This window comes from Acyrthosiphon pisum, chromosome A2 (assembly GCF_005508785.2).
Source record: "Acyrthosiphon pisum isolate AL4f chromosome A2, pea_aphid_22Mar2018_4r6ur, whole genome shotgun sequence".
Classification (NCBI taxonomy): domain Eukaryota; kingdom Metazoa; phylum Arthropoda; class Insecta; order Hemiptera; family Aphididae; genus Acyrthosiphon; species Acyrthosiphon pisum.
The window spans coordinates 44,769,433-44,779,158 of NC_042495.1; positions in this window are offsets into that span (position 1 = coordinate 44,769,433).

Below are 9,726 nucleotides of genomic sequence, written 5' to 3' on the forward strand. Positions count from 1 at the left end.
ATACGACAATTGCTATTAGAATATTATTATTTTATTATAAAACCCTATAATACATACATTCGCTCGGGTAGTTTTTCCAACGTTAATTAACTGCCACGGTCGACGAAACCTGTACCTATACGTTGGAATATAATACGTTTGATCCTTACATTAGAGCGTAAAACTGATGACTCTAATTATTGAGTGTTCAATGAAAAATGATTGGTTTCAGTACATTTATGCGTTGAAACGGAAGTAAAAACTGAGCGATAATCAAAAATGCTTAATACAACTCACAGACCTGTTGAAATGTAGACATTTACAAAGGCTTCGATAAATTAATGTATCTATATAAAATATATAATTAGGTAATTAACTGTTCATGTTTTCATACATAGTACGACACGTCGATGTCAACTAAATTTGAGACCTATATAATACAATATAATAACAATAAAGTATTCTTAAAATACAATTATAATAAATTATTAATAACCAATAACTAAAAAGTGCAACTATACAATATACTATATTATAGTATATTATACACAACGTTTTGTGGAATGTACTTGCATCTGTAGACTATAATAATAATTAGGTATGTTGTTATAAATTATAATAAACCTTTTTGTTACCTATAGAGCATTACACTTATCGGTAGGTATGGTTAGCTACCGTTAAATAACCAGTCAATTGTGGTTGTGGGGAGGTTGATTATTGATTTCCCCCCTTACCAAGCAAACGTATCATACATTTCACTATACGTAATAATATCTATATAGGTACTCTGTTATAATAGTAAGTATTATTATAATTATTACAATTTAAAACAGTAGGTTCAATAAATTAAATAAATGATTTAAATATTTATTGTTCTTAAATAAAATTCCACCCTTCCCATTTGAAGACAACATAGTAGACATGTTAATGTTAGTAGAATACAAAAGTATTACGTACGCGTGATGCGTCATTTAATATTAATTATATCAATCCCATGATTTGGACAAAATACCAAAGTATTTTACATAATATATTATGTATAGTTACTATATTATACCTAGGTACCTCTAAAAACTGTGATAAGCCGGTTATAGTCAAGCACAATCATTATCATTTGTTTGTGTGCCCATTATTATAACCTAACATTACAGACTACAGTAGAGATGGGCATATCATTTGTGGATCGTTTGTGGATATCATTATTAGATGTTTCTGAGACAGCAACAATGCATACGATTAGAATCATGCCTATCTATCCGACTACCCCTCGCGCGTTCGTCTCGATTTTGTACATATATTCCTTTTTTTTGGGGGGGGGGGGGGTCTTGTAAACAAAAAATGTGGCGGCTACAATAATATTATTATTACCGGCTCATTACGCATTCCACACGAGGCGGTGGCGAAGAAAGGTTTCGATCGTTGTTACCTCTATATTGTTAGTGGGGGGCATCTGTCCGGGTTTTTATTATATATATATATATATATATAATATACGATTATTATATTTATTATTTAGGCGCTGTGAAAAAGTTTGTTTGGAAAACTTTAACTCGCCCACGGAATAATCGATTCTATACCGATGATGACGACATCGGCGAGGTCGACCGCGGTGTGTTATTGCATGTACATAATATAATAATATAATACGTAACGATATTGGTATTATAGCGCATTAGCGTTGTCGTGAGTGTTTGTGCGTGTGTCGCGCCGCAATTATTTGCATATTATTATTTTATTTATATATAATATATATACAAGTGCATGCTGCACGTGACAGTCGGCATTTGTCGATCGTCCGCCGCGTAGGTGTGAGCTATATATAGGTAGTGTGTGCAGCACATACATTTCCAGCACACAATCTATCGCGCCTGTACATATATGTAATATATGATAATATATTATTATATACAGTAGGAGACCGCGTAATTCAGATTTTTTTCATGCTTTTCACAAAGCCAGTTTTAAAAATCCATACCGACAAAGCACAAACCACGAACAAACGATATTGAAGCAGTACCTTTACCTACTGTGCTTACATATACGATATAGCTACCAAGTATATTGATCGACCGTTGAGCAGATGATCTATATACAGCTCGCCATCTGTAATCATACTATAATGTAGGTAGTAGGTACATTATAAAATATGTATTTCCGTGTACCGATGCTGGATGAAAATACTGAGTATAACAGTAATTTTAAAGCTAAAACTGAGTTGTTTAGTATAATATATTATAGTATATTATTATGTTCTGTCAGCTACAGTATATTATATTATAAAAGTTGAAATCAGAAATATTACTTAGGTAAACGGACGTAAAACCAGTGCATTTCAGAATCATCGTTCCTCTTAGAATCTAAAATAGTATTATTGTACTTGTGGTGGAAATTTCTAGCGTACCTTATGTCCTTATAGCTTATACACGTTCCAAAATGGTAAATTCTCCCTCGTTTATATAATTATAATATATATATAGCTGACATATTAATTATATCATATCCATGATATTATATTATATAATTATATAAGTGTAAATGTATAATACAATATTAATGTAATTCGAATAATTTTCGTCAATATTCTCAGAAACACGCGTATCTGTAGTATAGTCCGCACGCAATAATTATTGTGCGTATAAGACCAAGACTTTTTGAAAATCATGTGTTGCAAATTTGCTCACAGAAACAGTTTTTAGCTCGCAGCGAGATTATCGTAGGTATTGTATAAAATAAATATATATATATTCTAATGTCATAATATACACATGATAGATATATATAGTATATATTATATATTATTATAGGTCAATGTATACCTAATATTATAAATAATATATTTGTCGTGGAAGCTGCTGAGTAAACTTTACAGTACAGCACAATTGCACAAAAACTGCTTCTGCGACCGACTGCCTCCCTCGCCATTTCTCTCTCTCTCTCTCTCTCTCTCTCTCACTGTCTCTCTTTCCTCTCTCTTACACACACACCCACGCTAAACTCACTCCCTATAGTTCACTCTGTCTGAAATCTCCCCATTCCTTTCAGTCGAGCGTATAATATATATATATATTACACTTTGTGACGAGGTGAAAATGTTTAATAAACCGAAACTTTTCGCACCGCCAGGATTATAACACCTATAATGTATATAATATTATAAATATTCTCTCTGTAGGTAGTCGGTTCACGCGCAGGCCAAAAAAACAAACTACCTACCTAATCGTCCTTTTCGTCCGCTTCGACTGTTATCGACGTTGCTACCCGAGAAAGGGAAAAAAAACGTCGTACAATAAATTATTATTATTATATTATAATCGGCGCCACTGCGTATACGTGTGTTCCGCGCGCGGCGTTTGATTTATGACGGTTGGGCTCGAGCAGTGGTATTTTCTCCGATGTATAATAATAATATACAATACAGTATATAACTATACATGTGTGCGCTGGAGCCTCGAATACCGCCGCAAAAGATATATTATACGACCGACCTGCTTGTTACAATGTTACCCACGTAACGTATTCGGTATGCGTTTTTATTTTTTAACGATGATACAGCCACGAGTCCTGTAGAAGTACTTATAAGCATATACAATCTGGAACATTATATATAAAATATAATACCCAAGCATTAACAAAATTGAGTTAGGAAAAATTGGTGAATTTGCAAATATGTATACTACCTATATGGCTATATAATATTAAGTGATTATAATATAATATAATTATCTATGTTCTATAATAACAAATAAATGATATTCATCAATCATCAGTTATTTAATATTATTTGATTAGTTTTGAATTTTCTATAATATGAATAGCCCGGCAAATTCAGTTACATGCGGTTTGCATGTTGCAGTATATCATTCGCACATAACGTTGAATTCCCGTCATTCACGGATGGTGCGGTAAATAATAATTGAAGATATCACAACAAGGACAGTTTGACTATTTGATACTTTTCGTTATTTGCAACGGTAATGGGATACGTAGTTTCGACACAGGATTCTATATCATATTGTTATAATCGACATTATATTATGTTTGTAAGAGTTTTAAATAATAAATAATTTACATGCAACTGGAAGATAATACATTGTATTTGTTTCATTGATCTAGCGGTGTGAACAAGTGTCCAACAACTTACTTATAGGTTTTTTTTAATCAAATCCGTGTCCAATACTACACTCACGCCCGTTTACCGATGCTTTTTTTCATCAGTCTTTGGTCGTTTTTTCAACGTTTTCCACATATATTGCACATTATTTTCTATATATATATATGTATCTACCACAAACGTGCGGAACTAAAAAAAAGATTCACGAGGATTTATCGACGAAAGACCTTCCTTTTTTTTTCTCAAAAAAGATTAGACCATTCCCTCCGTCTTTTATGAAGAGACTATAGATGTATTATATATCTGTCTCTCTTTGTGCGCGCCTGCAGCAGCCTCGAATAATGCGCTCGTCGTGCAGCCCCCGTATATAATATAAATTGTACAAAACGCATATATATACTGCAGGGCTTATACTAATACTATAGTGCCGAATTTGTACCATACATGTACGTATAAAACATACATAATGCATATATATGTATATGTATCACTCTATATATTTTACGCTGTGCGACTATGTCCGATCGACAATATTCTCGGGTGACATTTTATATACCTACTGTCGTTTTTTTTGTTTCCCTTATTCTTTGAATGATATATATATTATACAGGTTAGGTTAGGATAGATGGGTAATACTTCTAACTTTTAACCCACCTGGATCGTATACATACAACATATATGACGGGAGAGTGTACAGGTAAATTGATGAGTCGGGTACTCAGGTATAAGCTTATAACGAATTGATCATATTTTTTAATAAATTATGATATCAACAATTGCAGGTGATAGGAAAACGTGAGGCAAATCGGGGACGCTAAGGTTTGCAATTATATGGCTAAATTTTTTATTTTTTCTGATATTTTTCTATAAATACAAAATATAATATGATTGTTGTAATATGCTAATTTGTAGGCTAAAAACGTTTTTGGTCAAATCCTTTTACCAAGTATATATTATATAAATATAAAAAAAAATATGTATAAATATATTTTTATAGACATTATGCTTAGTACCTATAATATTTTGTATTTTGTTTTTCAGTGGCCGTGCTAAGTTTACTTCAGTACAAAAATTAATAAGTATCATAAGGCATACAAATATACAATATCGTAAATTGTATGTACTTATATCTGTAATAATACATACATGTATTATACATTATAATATATATATATTATTATACGAGTGCCGAAGTGCCTACACTCTATATAATAATAATATAGGAATAGGCTGGTACTAGGTAGTAGGTACTTACGTACAAAAATCCGATTTATGGACCTTTCGAAAAATGTATTTAAAGCAATGCACATTTTTTAATGCTATGTACAATATTGTACATACTTTAGTAACCACAATAGTAATATACTTCAGTTTATGACGTTGTTATATTATATTATTTATATAATTATATAGGACGCGTGTCATCATTTATATACAGTATTATTCACACAACATAGCTATACAAACGAAGACAATGATATCGAAGCATACCTATATATATATTAACAAGACATTTTTTCGCATCACCCCTGTGAGGGTAAACTCTTTATTATGGTGTTTTATGGTTGTCGACGTTATTCTGTACGACTATATACAATATATATATATATATATACCTATATAGCAAATATGTAAGTGAACGCAACGATTTAAGGTCTTACACCACGCTGCACGGCGAAACGGACCCCAATTTTTCTGGCACTTCATATATATATATATATTATGTATGTACAACTATACAAGTACAATATATGATAATACTATATAATATATATAATACGCGAAAAAAAAGGCAATACTATTCTGAGCAGCCCACTCTGTATAGTGTGGACGTATATATTCATCAAATGGTGCAATGCTGCAATAATGGATATCATGTCCGTGGTGTGGCGAAGGGTAATGTACCGGTGGTGACTGTGGTGTGGTTGGGGGTGAGCCGAGGTCAGTTAATGCCGTTATCACATACGCGCCGTATAACAACACTTACGAAGATTTTATTATGAGCACGCGGCCTCGGTGGCATAATATATATATATATACGTAGTATTTGAAAGTCGAAGGGTCGTTGCCGTCGTCGTAAATATAGTGTTAATGGTCGTCTAAACGCCGCCGCGAGTTTTCCCGCTCGGGTGGTTTTTTCACACGTCATTTGCGCATTTTCCGTTAACCCGTCGTCACCGTATGAGCGCTATTATTATATACGGTGTACGTAGGTGCGTGCATATGAGTGCCTACTGCAGATTTATAATTTATAATATAAAAATAATAATAATATTTAAACAAGCGCCGGCCGACACGTATAATATAATAATATATCATAGCTGTTGTGTACAATGATCGTATTGTTTTGTGCGTGGTGTGTCGGGTCGGCAGACTTATCGACCTTGGGTATCGGAACGTGGGCGTGGTCTAACACGTCTATTATATAATAATATTATTATTTTTTATTATTATTATTATTATACCTACTTGACACTCGCGTCCTGCAGCCGCCGACTGACTTGTTTATCGTTTCGACGACGATAACATTCAACGGGTGAAATTACCTGCGAAATATGCATATTATTATATTATCATATTCCTACACGTGACGAAAATATCATATTATACTAAAATGTACAGCCATAATATGTAAGCACAATATCGTGGTTCCGTTCTCCGCGCCAAAATAACAACGAAGTGATAACTGGTCGACACCGGTCCGACGACACTGTTTTTCACACGTACGGCGGACAGTCCACCCGCCACCACGACAAGTCTTGTCAAGTGTCATATTATGTAGGCATGTAACCAACACACTTATATTATTAAACATTTATATAATTCCCTCGCCTTGTAGGTATACGTCTTTATAATATATTATTTTATTGTATACCTTAATCGGCGTAAGTACGCAAACCGGCAAACATATAAGACGTACACCGTGCATAGCATAACATAATAATATTATATATTAGAATCCCCCGTACTGGAGTGGATACAACATGTTTTGGAATTTGGTCTCGAAACGCGACACATTTGGGCACAAAATTATATTATTACGTTTGTGAACTATTTTGTTCTGATGTCTTAATATGTTTGAGCACTACCTATATAGCCTATATTTGTAGGTTTTTTATTTAAGTAAACTATAAACCTTTGTCATGTAAGTTATATATAAGTGTATAAGTTGGAAATATTAAATGTAATGAGCATCGATTAGAAATTAGAATTAAAAAGACTTAAGAGGATGTCACACCCGGATGTGTTGTCCCCATCTTACCAAAAACTGTTTTGCGCGGGACAACATTTCTCGCACCATATTTTTTGTAGAACTGTCAAATTTTTACAACACGTAAAAAAGAACTATATGTGTGTAACAGTGTGTTTTTTTTTAATAGGACTATCCAATAATTTTTTATAAGCAAATGAAAAAAAAACAAAAAAAACAAAATGCTTAGAAGTAAATAACTTTTATTGTATTTATGTTATCTAAAATAGATAATTTTCCACCCTATATGTTCAGAAATTTTGGAGCCACTACTACAAACACAGAAAGATAAAAGTTGTCCCGCGCAAAACAGTTTTTGCTATGTTGTACATTTGTAAGACGGAGACAACAAATGCGGGTGTGACGTTCTCTTAAACGTGTCATGTCGTCATGATAATAATAAAATTAACGAAAATTTGATACCAAGGAAATACAATTTTACTTAAAATGTTTTAATTATTATACTTACGTACATCATTATTTTATCGATGCGGTTATACACATTTGAAGTAATACGTTTTACATGTTTTTTACGTTTTTCACGTATTTTAATTATTATTAAATTATATATTAATTAGTAGAAGATAAACGGATATTCCTATTATATAGAAGATAATAAGGCATAAATAACATAATATGCCACATACGGATTATATACTTCTTAACAGAATTTTTAGTATTTATCTGATTTTTATGCCCAAACTTGGTATCTTTTTATGGTTATCGATTGCCCCAGACAGCATTTTGTAACGATAATATTATAATAGTATTATAATAACGTTATACTAATATTATTCGTGATTATAATTTTATAATAATATTATTAAACAAAAAATTGCTGTCTGGGTGCCCTATAACGTTGTATGGATTTTGAATATAGAACAAACAAAAATACCCAATGAGTGTTGCGACAACCTGAACGAGGAAAACAAATATGCTTTAATCGAGTCCCAGTATAAACGAAAAAATATACAAATAGAGTCACGATTAAAGGAAACGAAGAATATACTAATTGAGTCGGTGGCGTATTTAGGTTTTTGTCTTGGGGGGAGGGGGTATTATTTTATCCAGTAGCCCCGCCTTTAAAGTTGGAGGCCTTAAGTAGGACTCCGAAAACTTTTGCTTATTATATACAGCCTATTGTGGGGGGGAGGGGGGGGGTATTGATTCTCTTGCCATGGCCACCTCCGTAGATACGCAACTGAATTGAGTATAAGTACTTAGGAAAAGTAAGATAAATATTTCATTTAACTATTTGAGTAACTACTATACCTACGGTAGATTTAATTATTTTAATAATGTTTAAACTGTGAATTTATTTAGTTCTAACTTGTGGTTGAAATAGTATCACCTATCTTCACTGTTTAACAATAAATTAATAGGTACAATAACTATATAAACTTAAACAATAACCAAAATTATAGAAAAAATGCATCATGTTACCCAAACAAAACAAATACCTATTTAATATAACTATCAACATTTGAACATATAAAAAGTTTACCGCTTAATGTTTTTGTCGATATAAGCCATTACATTTATTTATCATTTTAAGCAATTTTATGTTCATTAGTTTTACATGCCATTAAATGGTATGACACCCCAATGTGAACTGCCATACATATACATACGCTGAGTGTAGAGAAAATACTGTAGTCCCGGGTTCACTCACTCATTCACTCACACAATCAGGGCTCCAACTAAATTTTCTCCTCAATCAACTTCATCATCGTCGACAACCTACTGAACAACCTAACCTAACCTATTAACATTTAACGTATTACCAGCTAGTATTTTAGTAGTCATTTATTATAACTCGTAAATTGTTATCTATCATATACATATTATTATGAAATTCAAAACATTATAAATATCACCCCATGGTTGCCGTGAGATTAATAAAAAAAAAATGTCCACACTACATCACTACCCTAGCTATATTATAATATATAATACACATTTATTAAATTCATCAAATGTTTCCAAATTAACTTTTAATATATACCTTTTTGACCATACAGACTTATAGAATTTTTTTCTTATATAGAGTCCTAAGTCTGTGAAAACAGAGTTAACTCTGTTTTTTAAATACTTGAGTTTAGTATGTAACCTATACCTGTATATTACCGGGTTTTAAAAATCCAATTGTTATTTATCCTGTAAACATATATATATGAGGATTGAGAAGGGAAAATCACGAACAATCATTTAGTGCGTCCGCGAGATGAAGGATTGAATTAAAAGGGTGGAAAAAATGACGAGCGTGTGTCAATGTTTTTATGCTGAACTAAATCTGTATGCGTATATTATTTTGTGTTCACCCATCAGATACTAGCTATTTTGTTTTTTATATTATTTATTTAACTATTTAGTTTTTATTTTTTG